This window comes from Podarcis tiliguerta, assembly GCF_965153285.1.
Source record: "Podarcis tiliguerta genome assembly, chromosome: 4".
NCBI classification, from domain to species: domain Eukaryota; kingdom Metazoa; phylum Chordata; class Lepidosauria; order Squamata; family Lacertidae; genus Podarcis; species Podarcis tiliguerta.
The window spans coordinates 6,917,336-6,934,676 of record NC_139537.1 but is presented as its reverse complement, the minus strand read 5'-3'; the positions used below and the strand labels follow the sequence as shown (position 1 = coordinate 6,934,676).

Here is a 17,341-nt window from a genome sequence, read left to right as displayed (position 1 = left end):
ATAAAATGAAAAATTTAAGGTTAGACTGTTAAGATAAATTATAGAACAAAAATTGAGTAAGATGGAAAGAATTTGCTGAAATAGTTAATTGAAATAGAATACAAAAAAGTGAGGTGTGAGGAGGTCGATGAACCAAGTTAATGAAAGGTAAAGATATGGAATATTGGATGTGTGTGTTTAATGTATTTTTTTTTTCATTTTTCATTTTTTTGTATTGTTGTAGTGTGTTTTTTATTGTAACTGTAATGTATGTTTTGTTAAATTTATATTGTTTCCTTTTCTTTCTTTTTCCTTTTTTTTGTAATTTCCAAACCTCTAATATTTTTTTTTTTTTTTTAAGGGAAATGACAATTTCATTTGCAGGAGAGCTCATTGATCCATTCACGAGAAAAGATGGGTTCAAACTGAAAAGTAAGGCACCTAAGGAAGTCGGCAAAATACTGCAGTTCAAAAGCAACTGCAGATCTCCTCAAAAAAATCAGGATTTGAAAGGAAACGTAAATCAAAGAAATAGCCCAAGAGTTTGGAAAGGGTAGTGGCTGTTCCAGCAAACTCATCTGGAAAACTAAGAGAACTACGAGCAATGAATTGATTCCAGCAAATCCACAAGAAATTGTTTATTGTTGATAGAACCCCATCTAGGAAGACCAATAGCATCAACAAAAGCATACCTTAGAAGATGAAATAGCAGATGCTGCAACAGCTGAATCGTAAATGTTGTATCACGCAACATGCCAGTTTTATTTGAGGCTTTTCATTTCATCCATTCCAATACAGTGGTACCTCGGGTTACATATGCTTCAGGTTACAGACTCCGCTAACCCAGAAATAGTGCTTCAGGTTAAGAACTTTGCTTCAGGATGAGAACAGAAATCATGCTCCGGCGGCGCAGTGGCAGCAGGAGGCCTCATTAGCTAAAGTGGTGCTTCAGGTTAAGAACAGTTTCAGGTTAAGAACGGACCTCCGGAACGAATTAAGTACTTAACCCGAGGTACCACTGTATTTGACACTTCAGAAACTGACAAACGTTTCGGGGTTTTGCTGACAATGGCATGTCCTTTACCCACTCGATACAACAGGAAAACATAATTCCTGTCCAGGGTTGTTAGGGGAGAAAGTTTCTGGCTCAATGGTGGAGCATATTTTACCCAGAGAAAACCCCAAATTTAATCCCTGGCGTCTCCAGGCAGGGATGAGATTATAGGAATGGGGCAAAAAATTGATTCCGTTTGCATTTAAAAGTGAATCCACCTAAATCTGTGCTTTCTGAAACAATAAAGGTAAAGGTAAAGGGACCCCTGACCGTTAGGTCCAGTCGTGGCCGACTCTGGGTTTGTGGTGCTCATCTCGCTTTATTGGCTAAAGGAGCCGGCGTACAGCTTCCGGGTCATGTGGCCAGCAGGACTAAGCCGCTTCTGGCGAACCAGAGCAGCGCACGAAAACGCCGTTTACCTTCCCGCCAAAGCAGTACCTATTTATCTACTTGCACTTTGACGCGCTTTGACTGTTAGGTTGGCAGGAGCAGGGATCGAGCAACGGGAGCTCACCCCGTCACAGGGATTCGAACCGCCGACCTTCTGATCGGCAAGTCCTAGGCTCTGTGGTTTAACCCACAGCGCCACCCGCATATGCAAACCAAACCACAACCATCGTTCAACATTCACACTTCTCTGAATTCTGCAATGCGGTTTCTCAGCCATGTGTATAAAAATGTATATATTTGGGAAAGTGAGAGAGAGAAATTAATCATATTGGGAAACTATGCTTTGCAGTAAATGTGTCTATTAGGCAAAACTGGGCAATGTACACCTGTCAGGAGCGACACCTCAACGCCTTGCAGACGTGCTGCATCAGGCAGATTTTAGGCATCACATGCCAGGAGAGAGTCTCAAGCAAAGGTGTGCTCTCCCAAGCTCACATTCCTGCTGGCTTGGTCATGGCCACAGAATGTTAAATGGGGAGATCCCCAAAGACGTTCTCTGTGGGGAGCTGGCTACAAAGATGTAGCTGCGCAACAAAGATGTCTGCAAAATGTGGCATGAAGGGTCAGGACATTCTCAGGGAAACCAAAATGCTTGTTTATGAAGCTATTGTACTGCCAACCTTACTGTACGCTTGTGAAACATGGACCACTTATAAACACCATCTCCAATTCCTCGAAAGATTCCATCAACGGCGTCTCCGAAAATTTTTACACATCACTTGGGAAGATAGGCGAACTAATTCCAGTGTACTGGAATAAGCAAAGATCACCAGTGTCAAAGCGATGGTTCTTCAACATCAACTTCGTTGGACTGGTCATGTTGTGCGGATGCCTGATGATCGTCTTCCAAAGCAACTACTCTATTCCGAACTTAAAAATGGAAAGCGTAATGCTGGTGGTCAACAAAAGAGGTTAAAGTCTGTCTCAAGGCAAATCTAAAAAAATGTAGTATAAACACTGACAACTGGGAAACACTGGCCTGCGAGCGCTCCACTTGGAGAACCAGTGGCATAGCGTGGGATGTCAGCACCCGGGGCAAGGCAAGTAATTTGCGCCCCTTAACCCAGGGCAAGGCAAGTAATTTGTGCCCCCCCCCGCTGCACTGTCCCTCCCCCCAGATAGTCCATCGCTCTCTCTCCGCACCGCACCGCACGCCTGGCACCCTGCCCTCCACAGTGGGCCGCGACCCGGCGGCTCGGATTGGATTCGCACAGCCAGCACTGCAGTGAGAGAGAGTGAGTGAGCCAGGTAGGGGCAGAGAGCTGCGAGTGCGAGCGCGCCCCCCCCCCCCCAGATGTTGTGGCCGGTGCGGCCGGCCCCCCCTGCACCCCCCACGCTATGCCACTGTGGAGAACAGCCTTTACCAAAGGTGTCATGGGCTTGAAGACACTCGAACTCAGGACACAAGGGAGAAACGCGCTAAGAGGAAGGCACACTTGGCAAATCCACACCGTGATCAACTCCCGCCCAGAAACCAATGTCCCCACTGTGGAAGGACGTGCGGGTCCAGAATTGGCCTCCACAGTCACTTTCGGGCTCGTTGTTAAAACCGTGTTTATGGAAAACAATCTTACTCGGCTACGAGGGATCGCCAAAGAAGACATGAAGGATGACTGCCGGGAGGAGCGCAGAGAGAGGAATCTCTCCCCCCAATGCTATAAAGTTGAGAAGCTAAGCTGACAAGACCCAGAGCTGGTTCAGACCCTGATTAACAACTTCGACCTGGGTACCTTCTTAGATGTAGGAAATAACAAGTCAGAGCCTGTTTCTACCAAAACAGCGGGCGGACACTGTGGCCTCATCTCCTGACGTTGGAGACCACTTGATTTGGAAAGCATACATGTGAAAGAGCAGAACTTCTGGAAATGCCCAGAAATGGATCACGCTGTCTAACAAATGCTTGGAACTTTGCCTTGACTGTCTGCAAATACCAGAATTGCCTCCTTGTCTGGGAACAAGCTTTGAGGGTCAAGCATCCTAGCGACAAACAATGAGAAGCTCAGGAAGAAAAGCACATCTCTGCCCGTTTGGGAAAGGGATGTGAATCACTTTTGCCAAACACCAGCCGCACAGCACCCACCCGAGTGGCAATTCCACTCCCAGAAATTCCCAAGGCCTCCGACAACGTCTGTGATAGATGATGGATGAGCGGCGACCGGGGCACAAAACGTCGGGGCAAGGGCATGTCCCGGCGTCCAGCCAAATTGTGTGCCGGAAGGGTCCCTCGCTGGCTCAGTTCTAGAGCAGATGAGCAGCTCTCCAACATGGAGGGAGGCAGAAATCTCCCTTGGCAAGGGTCGGATGAAGGAGGAAGCCGGCCAGCTATTTGAGAGGTGGAAGGAAGGAAGGAAGGCTCTCTGCCAAGGGCCCCATGAAAGGATAAGAGAAGGGGTATCTGTCGGTCCCAAAACTCCCTGAAATAGTTGCAAGCAGCTAGGAATAGCTCCGGACACCTCGTGGCCCCCCTGAAATCCATGGAGTGGCCTATAAATATGGAACACCCTCCCGTAAGATGTCAAGGAGATAAGTAAGGAGATGAGCATGTGTTAATCTCTGCATATTGTAAAATTGTAAAGATCCTTAATTGATCTATATGTATGTTGCCAATAATAAATTTGTATATGTTTATTCAAAAACCTGCCAAGGAGTCCAGTTCAGTTTGTTGTTTCTTTAAGTACTTTGTAAAAGGTTCCCATTCTTCTTTAAAGTCACAGTTGTCCTTATCACGCAGTTTGTGTGTCAGTTTCGCCAATTCCACATAGTCCGTCAATATCTCTTGCCATATTTCTTTGATTAGGATTTCCTCGTTCTTCCATCCTTGTGCTATTAAGACTCTTGCCGCCGTTGTCGCATACATGAAAATTTCCTTGGCAGGTCTTTTCCTACAATCCCTAACAGAAATGCTTCGGGCTTTTTTAGTTGGAACATTTTCTTCAACTCATTGTATATCATTTCCCAATTTTTTAAATTTTTACTACAATCCACCACATATGGTAACTGTTATGTACTGAAGTTCTCACCCTGGGCCAACAGGGGGATACTGTAGATAGTTATGCAAATGAAGGATCGAAAGTGACGTTCAGTGATTGGATAGTTACAGGAAGTGGTTACTGTTGCGTTGTAGTGGAGCTGTATATAAGCAGGTTGGCTGAACCCTTCAGTTCAGTTCTGTTCTGGCCTCTGCATAAACGAGAGCTGTTTGAAGAATAACTGTGTCGTCTGATATGTTCACCCACAACTTAACAGTAACCTTCCAATCAAGCTTTAAGCAGCTTTGAGACTTTATGCATACCAGGGTGGAGAGCTCAAAGGCATACCTGCTCCCAGATTTTTCACTTTGGCAACAAATTCCGCATTCAAATCCCACCTTTTCCTCCATGGACCTCAAGGTAGCGCTCATGGTTCCTGCCTCCTCCTCATTCAGTTCACGCAACAACCCTGTGAGGTGGGTTAGACTGAGAGGCTGTAACTAACTGGTCCAAGGTCACGAGTGGTGCTGAACTCTCCTTCCTCGGAGGTTTTTAAGCAGAGGTTGGACGGCCATCTGGCATGGATGCTTTAGCTGAGATTCCTACATTGCAGGGGGTTGGACTAGATGACCCCTGGTGTCCCTTCCAACTCTTCCAAGATTCCTTGATCTATGAGCCAGCAAACCTCATGGCCACTCCACCAATGTCTTCTCCTCTTGGACGTTCAGTTGCTCAGATCTGAATGTCTTCCTGCTGGCCTCCTCAGCTCTAAACAACTGTTAAAGATGAGCCACGTTCTCCTTTTGACTAGCTGCGGGTGCCGCTGTGGTCCAAACCACTGAGCCTCTTGGGCTTGCCGATCAGAAGGTCAGCGGTTCGAATCCCCGCGACCAGGTGAGATCCCGTTGCTCTGTCCCACTTGCTGCCAACCTAGTGGTTCGATAGCATGCCAGTGTAAGTAGATGAATAGATACCACTGCGGTGGGAAGGTAAACAGCGTTTCCGTGCGCTCTGGTTTCTGTCACAGTGTCCCATTGCACCAGAAGTGGTTTAGTCCTGCTGGCCACATGACCCGGAAAGCTGTCTGTGGACAAACGCCGGCTCCCTCGGCCTGAAAACGAGTTGAGAGCCGCAACCCCATAGCCGCCTGGATTAATGGAGTTTGCCACCCGCAGAGTCTGCCCTCCTCAGAAGTGGGCGTGTGCTTTGGGTTGACAGATCAGGATTTCACATCCTTATGGCTATTTACAGTGTGCCCCTCCTCAAAGACAACAATGCACACCTCCTCAGAGAGAGCAGAACAAGGCGACTCGCTCTTTCTCTCTGAAAAGACTCCAGGGGGGATTGACAGCTGAGAGGTCCAGCCTGGAGGTATCAAACACCTGTGCAAATATTATGTTTTAAGGCTCTATCTGCACCAACTCCCTTCCAAGTAACTCCTTAGTTACTTCTCATGCCTAACATTTTGAGAAGGCTCAGAGCACCGAAAAGAAGAAGAAGAGTTTGGATTTGATATCCCACTTTATCACTACCCGAAGGAAACTCAAAGCAGCTAACATTCTCCTTTCCCTTCCTCCCCCACAACAAACACTCTGTGAGGTGAGTGGGGCTGAGAGACTTCAGAGAAGTGTGACTGGCCCAAGGTCACCCAGCAGCTGCATGTGGAGGATCATAGAATCATAGAGTTGGAAGAGACCACAAGGGCCATCGAGTCCAACCCCCTGCCAAGCAGGAAACACCATCAGAGCACTCCTGGCATATGGTTGTCAAGTCTCTGCTTAAAGACCTCCAAAGAAGGAGACTCCACCACACTCCTTGGCAGCAAATTCCACTGTCGAACAGCTCTTACTGTCAGGAAGTTCTTCCTAATGTTTAGGTGGAATCTTCTTTCTTGTAGTTTGGATCCATTGTTCCGTGTCCACTTCTCTGGAGCATCAGAAAACAACCTTTCTCCCTCCTCTATGTGACATCCTTTTATATATTTGAGCATGGCTATCATATCAGCCCTTAACCTCCTCTTCTCCAGGCTAAACATGCCCAGCTCCCTTAGCCGTTCCGCATAAGGAGCGGAGACGCGAACCCGGTTCCCCAGATTACGAGACTACCGCTCTTAACCACTACACCACACTGGCTCTGAAGGCATATCCATAGCAAACAAATATGTGTGCAGCCAGGGAGCCCTGCCCTGGCTTCACAGTGCAGCACATGCCTTGTCTTGGGTTCAAATCCCGACGTCTCCAGTTAAAAGGAACAGAAGGAAATCTCCACTCAGGGCCTCGGGGAAGCTGCTGCCCTTCATTACGGTCATTAATGGGGAAATAGCATTACGGTATTGGTTGCCAATATCATAAAACTGCCCATATCATAAGGCCATTATTATGCAAATCTGTGGCGCGGCCATATTTGGAGTACTGCGAACGGTTCTGGTCGCCTCGCCTCAAAGTTGAGTTGGAAAAAGTTCAGAAAACAGCAACCAAAAATGATTGAGGGACTAGGGCTCCATGAGGAAAAGTTTGGGACTTTTTAGTTTAAAGGGGAGTAAGCGGGGCACAGATAAATAAAATTATTCACAGTGTAAAGAAAAATAGAGACCCATTTTTTTCCTCCCTCTCTGTCCAATGAAGTTAGGAGATTCAAGACAGTACTTTTAAACACCAACGTGGATATATTTAAAGAGAATTAGATGAGTTCAATGAGGATAGAGCTATCAATGGCTGTTAGTCATGATGTCTATGCTCCACCTATGTTGCCAGAAGCTACCGTATTTTCCGCTCCATAAGATGCACCTGACCATAAGACGCACCTAGTTTTTAGAGGAGGAAAGCAAAAAAATAATAATATTCTGAACGAAACAGTGGATGTATGATTTTTGTGGTTCATGCTGTGGCCACAGACATGTGATCTGATGGTGAATTTCGGGTGACCCAATGCAAAAATCCTGAGGATCCATGTGGATCTGTGCTTTGTTACCATGTTTTTGTGCCATTGCGGCCCCACAAAACAGTGGGTGCATGATTTTTTGGGTGCAGGCTATAGCTATGGACCTGCTATGTGATCTGATGATGAATTTGGGGTGACCTAATGCAAAAATCCTGAGCATCCATGTGCTTTTACCTCCCCCCTCCCAGGCAGCCTCCTTTATCTCTAGAGTCCCTTATCTCCCTCCCAATTGCTTGCCGATCAGCTGCTCAGCGGCTTCGTTTCAACGCTCCCTTCCCTCTTTCTTAAAATAAAAGCACAATCTGCTTTTCGCCCCGGGCAATTCAGCTCCAGGGACCACGCATTTGCTCGATAAGACACACAGACATTTCCCCTTACATTTCAGGAGGGGGAAAGTGCGTCTTATGAAGCGAAAAATACAGTATATGCCACTGCTGAGAACCTCAGAAAGGGATATTGCTCTTGTGCTTGGGTCCAGCAACTGGTATTCAGAACTATAATAGACTCACAGAATCATAGAATTGTAGAGTTGGAAGGGACCCAAGGGTCATCTAGTCCAACCCCCTGCAATGCAGGAATCTCAGCTAAACCATGACAGATGGCTGTCCAACCTCTGCTTAAAAACCTCCAAGGAAGGAGAGTCCACCACCTCCCGAGGGAGACCATTCCACTCTGGAACAGCTCTTTACTGTCAGAAAGGTCTTCCTGATGTTGAGTTGGAATCTCCTTGCTTGTAATTTGAAGCCATGAGTTCGAGTCCTACCCTCCAGAGCAGGAGAAAGCTACTCCCTCTTCCATGTGACAACCCATGAGATATTTGAAGATGGCTCTCCTATCTCCTCTCTGTCTCCTCTTTCCCAGGCTAAACATCCCCAGCTCCTTCAACCGTTCCTCATAAGGCTTAGTTTCCAGTCATCTTGGTCGCCCTCCTCTGCACACCTTCCAGGTGTCAACATTAAATAGTGGTGCCCAGAATTGGACACAGGACTCCAGATGTGGTCTGACCAAAGCAGAATAGAGTGGTCCAAGCTGGTGTGCCGTCACCGTCTCCTGTGGCAGCGAGTTCCACAGGTTATTTTTAAAAAATATATTATTATTATTCTAATAATAATAATAATTTTTAAAAATAAATCCGTGGAACTCGCTGTCACGGGAAGTATATGAATTATTTGCAGAGCAACTGTAATCAACAAATTACGCAAGCAGGACTACAAGACGTTTTGTAAGGAGAAATATACGAAGTGGTACAAAGTGGGAAAAGATAGAGATATTGGTTATGAGTTTGAAATGTAAAAGGGAAGATAAGAAATGAATACTAAGAGATTAGATTGGAAAATTTTCAGACAAGATTGATGGAAGTCAAAAAAATGGAATAAGATGCAAAAGTATGTTTAATTACTGTTGAAAATGATACGTTAAAAAACTAATAAAAATTTATATATATATATATATATATATATATATATTATTAATAATAATAATAATAATAAGTACGTTTCCAAGCACAATTCAGAGTGTTGGTGCTGACCTTTAAAGCCCTAAACGGCCTCCGTCCAGTATACCTGAAGGAGCATCTCCACCCCCATCGTTAATCCCAGACACTGAGGTCCAGCGCCGAGGGCCTTCTGGCGGTTCCCTCATTGCGAGAAGCAAAGCTACAGGGAACCAGGCAGAGGGCCTTCTCGGTGGTGGCGCCTGCCCTGTGGATCGCCCTCCCATCAGATGTCAAAAAGATAAACAACTACCTGACATTCAGCAGAAATCTTAAGGCAGCCCTGTTCAGGGAAGCTTTTAATGTGTGACATCTCAGTGTATTTTTGGTCTTTGTGGAAGCCGCCCAGAGTGGCTGGGGAAACCCAGCCAGATGGGCGGGGTACAAATAAAAAATTATTATTATTATTATTATTATTATTATTATTATTATTATTATTACCCCACCCATCTGGCTAGGTTTCCCCAGCCACTCTGTGATGTGCAAAAGTGCTTTCTTTTATCTGCCCCGAATCTTCATCTGATTCCCACGAGTTCTAGTTCTAAGCGAGAGGGAGAAAGTACTTTTTTTCCCCATGCAACGCATCCTTTTATAAACCTCTCTCATGTCACCTCTTCCGAGAAGCCTCTCTCCTTATCTGCCCAGCCCTGAGGCTCTGGGGACCTAGCCACATCACTCTCGGAGCCCAAAATCTCTTCTCCTATAAACATGAATCCCCGCTCCCGTTCAGAAGAATTGCAGATGACAGCCTTCTGCAATCTTTACAAAGTCCTTCCCGCAAAGAGTGCACAGATGGCCTTCTGGCGAAGTCCCTCTTGTCTAATGGTCTTTCTGCTCCCATTCATCAAACGTGAGCTAATGGTGTGTTGGCTGCCGTTGCGCGAAGCTCGGGCCCAGACTGCATCCATCAATCTCTCCATTTAGGCCTGCTGTAAATCTCGCTGCGCCAAGCTCCTTACAGAGCCAGGGTTCCTCCTGAATTAAGCATCTCAAGTTCCTAGGAACAGAGCTGTAAAGGGAGATACACAACTTGCAGGGCTAGGTAAAGGTAAAGGGACCCCTGGAGAGCCAGCGTGGTGCAGTGGTTAAGAACGGTGGACTTATAATCTGGTGAACCGGGTTCGCTTCCCTGCTCCTCCACATGCAGCTGCTGGGTGACCTTGGGCCAGTCACACTTCTCTGAAGTCTCTCAGCCTCACTCACCTCACAGAGTGTTTGTTGTGGGGGAGGAAGGGAAAGGTGATTGTTAGCCACATTGAGACTCCTTAAGGGGAGTGAAAGGCGGGATATCAAGTCCAAACTACTCCTCCTCCTCCTCCATTAGATCCAGTCCTGGCTGACTCCGGGGTTGCGGCGCTCATCTCGCTTTATTGGCCGAGGGAGCGGGCGTACAGCTTCCGGGTCATGTGGCCAGCAGGACTAAGCCGCTTCTGGCAAAACCAGAACAGCGCACAGAAACGCCGTTTACCTTCCCGCCAGAATGGTACCTATTTATCTACTTGCACTTTGATGTGCTTTCGAACTGGTAGGTTGGCAGGAGCAGGGACCGAGCAACGGAAGCTCACCGCATCACTGGGATTCGAACCGCCGACCTTCTGATCAGCAAGTCCTAGGTTCTGTGGTTTAACCCACAGCGCCACCCGCGAGAAGCATCTTAATATACTGCAGGACCAAAAGGTGCTTGTAAATTTGAGTCCAGGTTCCGTCTTCTGTCCGATGAACAACAGGGCAACCTCATTGCTGTTACTCCTTCAGAGTACAGTGGGACCTTGGGTTAAGTACTTAATTCGTTCCAGAGGTCCATTCTTAAACTGAAACTGTTCGTAACCTGAAGCACCACTTTAGCTAATGGAGTCTCCCGCTGCCGCCGCGCCGCCAGAGCACAATTTCTGTTCTCATCCTGAAGCAAGGTTCTTAACCCGAGATACTATTTCTGGGTTAGTGAAATCTGTAACCTGAAGCGTCTGTAACCTGAAGCGTCTGTAACCTGAAGCGTCTGTAACCTGAAGCGTATGTAACCCAAGGTACCACTGTGTGTCACGTGAGCAGTCAACCAGGGCTAAACTCTGTCCACCTGTGGACCTGAAGTCACTATAAATTGCTGTGCACAGGAGGTAAAGGACCCCTGGACAGTTAAGTCCACTCAAAGGCGACTGTGGGGTTGCGGCGCTCTCGCTTTCAGGCCGAGGGAGCCGGCGTTTGTCCGCAGACAGCTTTCCAGGTCATGTGGCCAACAGGACTAAACTGCTTCTGGCGCAATGGGACACCGTGACGGAAAGCAGAGCACACGGAACGCCGTTTACCTTCCCACCACAGTGATACCTATTTATCTACTTGCACTGGTGTGTTTTTGAACTGCTAGGTAGGCAGGAGCTGGGACCGAGCAACGGGAGCTCACCCCGTCACAGGGATTCGAACCGCCAACCTTCCGATCAACAAGCCCAATAGGCTCAGTGGTTTAGACCACAGCGCCACCTGCGTCCCTTAGAAGAAAGCAGGGACCCGAAACAAAATCTCTCGTGCCAAGCAGTGCATCCACAAGCCAAAGCTGATATCCCATTGTGGCTTCACATTCTTCCCACCCCATTTGGATTGTCGTAAAATCTGACCTCATGGGAAGCTGCCTCTGGGTGCTCTAGATTCCGAGGACTTGCTAAAAATGTGGGTCTGCATATTTTCACGCTGGAAAGATAAACAGTGGGCATTGAGTCTGCAGAGTCTAGACCCTCTGAGCCTGCGAAGGATGAGCGCATTGTATATAGGCCTCCTGGGGGAAAAACAAGAGTGTGGATTATTATCAGGGGGCACTTCCTGGCTCAAATGTATGGAACGGTTTCCCAAGGAACTGTGCCAAAACACCCAACCTAGAGGCAGTAGGAAACTGAATCAGGGACGAAATGCGAGGCGATAATGCGCTCGGCTTGCATCAGCAGGGATGAATTTTGCTGACTGTTTGCGTCACTGATTGTTCACTGTCCGCTGTGCCGTTAAGCGCATTAAACTGCATGACTTTGGGCCGTGTTAATATTTGGATTTAATTTCGAATTGAAAGCAGCCCAACCAAGTCTGCAGATGTCATTGGGGTGGTTTGCAAGGGACCTCTTTGAGCTGCGCTGATTTCTGGGAATCTCAAGGCTTTATGCGACAGAAACCTGACACACACCCAGCCTAAGTTTTTCTAAAAAGGTACCGTTGAAATTAAATCGGAGGCTTAAAAGGCTTTCACCGGTGGTGAAAACACCATGCCTAGCGAGCTTCTCTGTGGGGAGGCGATTCCGCAAATAGGGTGCCACCACCGAAAAGGCCTTCTCCTAAGAGGGCACCTGGCTAACTTCAGTGGGGCACCGGTGAAGATCAAAGGACCAGGCAGGTACATACTTATGGTAGAAGGTGATCCTTCAGATAACCTGCTCCCAAAACAAGGTTGTATCTGTTGACGATAGCAACACTAAGCATGTTGACAATAACTAATGTTATTTGGGAAACCAACGTCCCCCAAACATTTGTTGTTAGGACAGGCAGGAGGCAAGGAGCCCAGGAGAGTGTTGTCCATAAAATTGCTGGGGTAACTCAGTTGGTAGAGCATGGGTCATGGGTTCGAGTCCCACATTGGGCAAAGAGATTCCTGCATTGCAGGGGGTTGGACTAGATGACCCTTGTGTTTCCTCTCAACTCTTCTATGCTTCTTCTTCTTCTTCTTCTTCTTCTGTGATCACTCGTAATCGAGTAAGATCAGGGGTCAGCAAAGCTTTTCAGCAGGGGGCCGGTCCACTGTCCCTCAGACCTTGTGGGGGGCCGGATTATATGGGGGGGGGAATGAACAAATTCCTATGCCCCATAAATCACCCAGAGAAGCATTTTAAATAAAAGCACACGTTCTAGTCATGTAAAAACACCAGGTAGGTCCCACAAATAACCCAGAGGTGCATTTTAAATAAAAGCACACATTCTACTCATGTAAAAACACACTGATTCCATCCACAGGCCAAATTTAGAAAGCGATTTGGCCCAATCCGGCCCCCGGGCCTTAGTTTGCCTACCCATGAGTAAGATTGTCTTCCAAAACAGGGTTTTAGCAGTGAGTTCGTAAGGGACTGTGGAGGCCAAATCTGGATCCACACGAACTTCCACAGTGGGGACATAGGTTTCCGGGCAGGAGTTGATCACGGTGAGGGTTTGCCAAGCGTGCCTTCCTCTTAGCATGTTTCTCCCTTGTGTCCTGAGTTCGAGTGTCTTCAAAACCCATGGCACCTTTGGTAAAGACTTTTCTCCAATTGGAGCGCTCGCAGGTCAGTGTTTCCCAGTTGTCGGGGTTTATACTACATTTTTAAAGATATGGTCAGGACACAGAAACATCGTGCCCCCTTCTGCCCCACAGTGGCCTGTGCTAGCATTCAACACAAGTGTAGCAACAAACTTCCACGTGGAGCCGGAAACGGCAGCAACTGGAACCCAGGCACTGAGAGTCAATCTGAAGACCAAACCCACCTGCCCTGAATTGGCCTGACTTGGGCTGCGTTGCTCAAGAAGCTCAAGTAGGGTGGTTATGCTGGGAAATGGGTATATTATCACAGCCTTCATCAACCTCTGACCCTACAGATGTTCTGGACTACAAGCGGTGAGTCTTGCATTGCAGGGGGGTGGACTGGATGACCCCCAGGGTCCCTTTCAATGCTACAGTTCCACGATCCCATGTAATAATTCAGCAGCAATTCAAAATTGCAATAAATCATTACTAAAAAGATAACCAATAAAAACAGCAGCAAAGTTACCATATACAAAAGGCCACCCGAATAACCCCTGCTAAAAAAAGATCCATCTTAGCATAGAAGCCAACTTGGGGCCCCCAATAAAATATTTGAGGGCCCCCCCCAAAAAAAAAACCACCTTGATGGGCATTGCCATTCAAATGGTGTGTATGTGCCATGTCGAGAACTACGCAACTTTGAAAAGACATCTGAGAACAGCCCTGTACCAGGAAGTTTTTAATGATTGATGTTTTATTATGTTCTTTTGTATTGGAAGCCGCCCAGGGTGGCTAGGACAACCTGCCAGATGGATGGGGTATTATTATTATTATTATTATTATTATTATTATTATTATTATTATTTATTATTTTTATCACCATCATCATTATCATTATTATCAGTGCTTTTCCCCTAGAAAAATAAGTGCTGGCACTCAGGGGCAAAGCCAGGCTTTAGTTCACCCAGGTCAAAGACTCACTTTGGTACCCCACAACACACATTTGCATGCGCACACACACACACACACACACACACACGCATGCATGCAGGCTGTGAGCCTCAAGTGGCGACCCTCTGGGGCACACAAAAAACCCTGCCAAAAACCTCTTGTAGCTACGACTCTGCAGTACTGACTGTGAAGTTGTTACCGTAAGTGCCACACTTTTTAACAACAAGAAAAAGACGTGCCATACTACCCCCTGAAAAAAAGCACTGATTATTATTATTATGTGGGGGGGGGGTTACCTGCCCCCCATATATTATTCAAGCTGCCCCCCTCGCCACAGAGCATAGGAGCCACCTCCTAGGGGCCAAAGGGATCTTCGCCAACCCCCCTCCCATTATGAAACATTTGAGGGGGCCACCTCATGGGCGTAGCCAGGATTTATGTTAGCAGGGGCAAGCTTTATGTTGGGCGGGGGGAGAACCTCAGCTAGTTAAGTACCGTATTTTTCGCTCTATAAGACGCACCAGACCACAAGACACACCTAGTTTTTGGAGGAGGAAAACAAGAAAAAAAATATTCTGAATCTCAGAAGCCAGAACAGCGAGAGGGACCGCTGCGCAGTGAAAGCAGCAATCCCTCTTGCTGTACTGGCTTCTGGGATAGCTGCGCAGCCTGCATTCGCTCCATAAGACGCACACACATTTCCCCTTACTTTTTAGGAGGGAAAAAGTGAGTCTTATAGAGCAAAAAATACAGTATTTTATAGGTTTTTATTGATGGGGGGCTACGTCGATGAGCCGCCATGCCCCCACCCCCACCGCCCCATAGCTAGTGGGCATTGCCATTAAAATAGTACCTGTGTGCCATGTGGTCATGTGATCGATTATGCAGGGCTTACTTGGGGACCCCCCCCCGCCCCCCAATATTTTATTCAAGTTGGCACCCTTGCAACTGAGAGCAACATGACCTGTTGATGGCATGTTACCATTGGACTGTTGAGAGTGTATTAACTTACGGTCTGTGTGTGTGGTTTGGGAGCTGCACGGCCAGGGAAAAAACAATGCTGTCCAGGGTTGTAAAGACTGCGGAGAGAATAATTGGGTGCACTCTTCCCACCTTGGATCAAATCTATGCTTCCAGGTGCCATAAGAAAGCTGCAGAGATAGCGCAGGATAGTGCGCACCCCGGAAATGATCTCTTTCAGCTTCTGCCTTCTGGAAGAAGGTACAGGGTTATAAAGACTAGGACTATCCGCCTGAGAAACAGCTTCTATCCAAATGCGAATTTGGTTTTAAACGCAGTGTAAGGTAGTCTCAAGCTGTACGCCGCCTCCGTTGGCCAATAAAGCGAGATGAGCGCCACAACCCCAGAGTCAGTCACAACTGGGCCTAATGGTCAGGGGTCCCTTTACCTTTTTAAGGTAGTCTCTAGGGATGTGGGTGGCGCTGTGGGTTAAACCACAGAGCCTAGGACTTGCCAAGCAGAAGGTCAGCGGTTCAAATCCCCGCGACGGGGTGAGTTCCCATTGCTCGGTCCCAGCTCCTGCCAACCTAGCAGTTCGAAAGCATGTCAAAGTGCAAGTAGATAAATAGGTACCACTCCGGCGGGAAGGTAAACGGCGTATCCATGCGCTGCTCTGGTTCGCCAGAAGCGGCTTAGTCATGCTGGCCACATGACCCGGAAGCTGTCCGCCGGCTCCCTCGGCCAATAAAGCGAGATGAGCGCCGCAACCCCAGAGTCAGTCACAACTGGACCTAACGGTCAGGGTCCCTTTACCCTTTACCTTTAAGGTAGTCTCTATGGGAGTATATTGTATTTAATTATGGGGTATCAGAGTTTTTAGGGGGCTAACCAGGCTGGGATAGCTGGGATAGCAGGCTTGTTGGTTTCTGAATGTCTGATGCAGATTTTTTCAGTTTCGTTGTTCTGTATGGGACAATGACAATACAGATGATCGTATGGTAATTTAGGGAATTGTGGGTTAAAATTACCCCGCTTCTGAACTCATCCTCCTCCCCTTTTCCAAAGGCGCGCGCCCCTGACATCCCAAAGGGGATGGAGATCTGGTTAGAGGTCCCCGGGATGGACGTGGAGCAGGTGTCAACGGAAGGTGGCGGCTGCAGGAGCGAGGCAGCAGCGGGAGCCTCCGACAGGGCGGGCTTGGAGGGCTGGCCCGGGGCGTGTCTGCCCTCCCTCCCCACCGCCTTCCCTGCTGCCCGCCCCGCGCGCCGCTTCCCGGAGCCAGAGCGCAGCGCAGGTTCCCACGCGCCGGCGAGGAGGCTGGCTCGCGCCTCCAGCCAGGAGAGAGAGAGACCCCCGCAGCCCGGAGGAAGAGGAGGACACGATCCGGTAAGGCTGCCTGGGAGGGAGAGGAGGGGAGCCGGACCTCGCCTGGGGCTGCCTGCGTTTGCTTCAGCTGGAAACCCCCCCACCCTCTTTGGAGAAGGGTGCCCCAAAGACCCGGGGTTGGGGAAGGTTGGGTGGGTGGGTGCCTTTCCAGAGACGCCCCTTGCCTTCTGTGGTTCCAAGTCGCTTACAGACTGAGCGTTACGTCTCCATAATTATAATTGATTGACTGGTCTTTTGATTAGGCACCTAACTGCAGAAAAGCCTCTTAGACAAAATCAAGAGCCCCAAACGGCATTATTCACGTTGCTTTGTTAAGAGAGAGACTTGGTGTCAGGACAGCTGCTGGGCTTGCAGAAGGCCCCGGGTTCAGTCCTGGAGATCTCCAGTTCTAAGAGGGTCAAGGGATGGGAGATAGCTCTGTCTCTTTGCCTGAGACCCTGAAGAGAGTAGATTGGCTGGTCAAGGATTCGAGCTTCCTCTTATTGGTGGAGCACCTGCTCTGACTGCAGAACGTCTCAGGTTCAAGGTCTGGCATCGACTACGGCTTCAGAGATCAGGCAGTAAGTAATGGGGGAAGACCACCCATCCGCCATGCTCCAGGTTGAGACCATGGACAGCTGCAAGCGGTCTAGAAGGCAGCTCCTTACATTCTGCCACCACCACAGCTCCTCCTGCCATTTTTGGATTCAATAGGCAAATGGTCTGACCTGGGCTTCTCATATCCCAGTCTTGTTTGAGCATCAGTCCAGCATCTCCCGTGAAAAGGGGAACCACGGTGGTGGGAATTGCCTCTCTCCCAGACCCCAAAGCCCCCCAGAGTGAACCCGGCTAGACAAAACAGACCAACAGCCTGCTGACCTGGTCCGTCATAGGTTTTGGAAAGTCTTTCTGGTTTTTCGTGGGGGGGGGGGTTG

General features: G+C 48.2%; 1 protein-coding gene and 3 long non-coding RNA genes across 4 annotated transcripts in view; 3 read left to right on the top strand and 1 right to left on the bottom strand.

Annotated features, from left to right (window-relative positions):
* Positions 1–17,341, top strand: part of LOC310675861 — a 187,243-nt gene that overhangs the window by 119,212 nt on the left and 50,690 nt on the right. The window lies entirely within an intron of this gene.
* Positions 1–17,341, bottom strand: part of LOC310675886 — a 217,881-nt gene that overhangs the window by 153,022 nt on the left and 47,518 nt on the right. The gene's annotated exons all lie outside the window — the stretch shown is intronic.
* Positions 15,002–16,043, top strand: LOC310675922. Its single transcript, XR_014510320.1, has 2 exons — positions 15,002–15,385; positions 15,869–16,043. It is a non-coding gene; the product is annotated as an uncharacterized lncRNA (long non-coding RNA).
* Positions 16,317–17,341, top strand: part of P2RY6 (pyrimidinergic receptor P2Y6) — a 47,678-nt gene continuing 46,653 nt past the window's right edge. The window contains exon 1 of the mRNA XM_083436749.1: positions 16,317–16,427. The gene's annotated coding sequence lies outside the window, so the exon portion shown is untranslated. The remainder of the gene's footprint in view (positions 16,428–17,341) is intronic.